Here is a 373-nt window from a genome sequence, read left to right on the forward strand (position 1 = left end):
AGATGATTTTAGTAAAATAAGAAAACTTTGCAAAATACTTCTTGCTCGTGATGAGCGTAACTATCATAAGCGTGTCGAATCTGATCTTAAATGTAACCCGAAATTCTTTTGGAGATTTGCTAAACTTCAGTACAAAGGTACTCATGAGTTAAATATTATTGACGGTGGTGACACTGTTCCACCTGAACTTGTCCCTAACAAATTTGCAGAACACTTTCACTCTATTTATAATGCTCGTAACATGTCTGACACGTTTAATCATTCTGACCCCAAAAAATACCACTTCGTGGCATAAAAAAGACCCCGCCAAGTCGTTCCTCCCAAAATCAATCAAGTGCCCACAAAAAATAAACAAAAATCCATCCCACCCCAA

Source organism: Diaphorina citri, unplaced genomic scaffold (genome assembly GCF_000475195.1).
Source record: "Diaphorina citri unplaced genomic scaffold, Diaci psyllid genome assembly version 1.1 scaffold3001, whole genome shotgun sequence".
NCBI classification, from domain to species: domain Eukaryota; kingdom Metazoa; phylum Arthropoda; class Insecta; order Hemiptera; family Psyllidae; genus Diaphorina; species Diaphorina citri.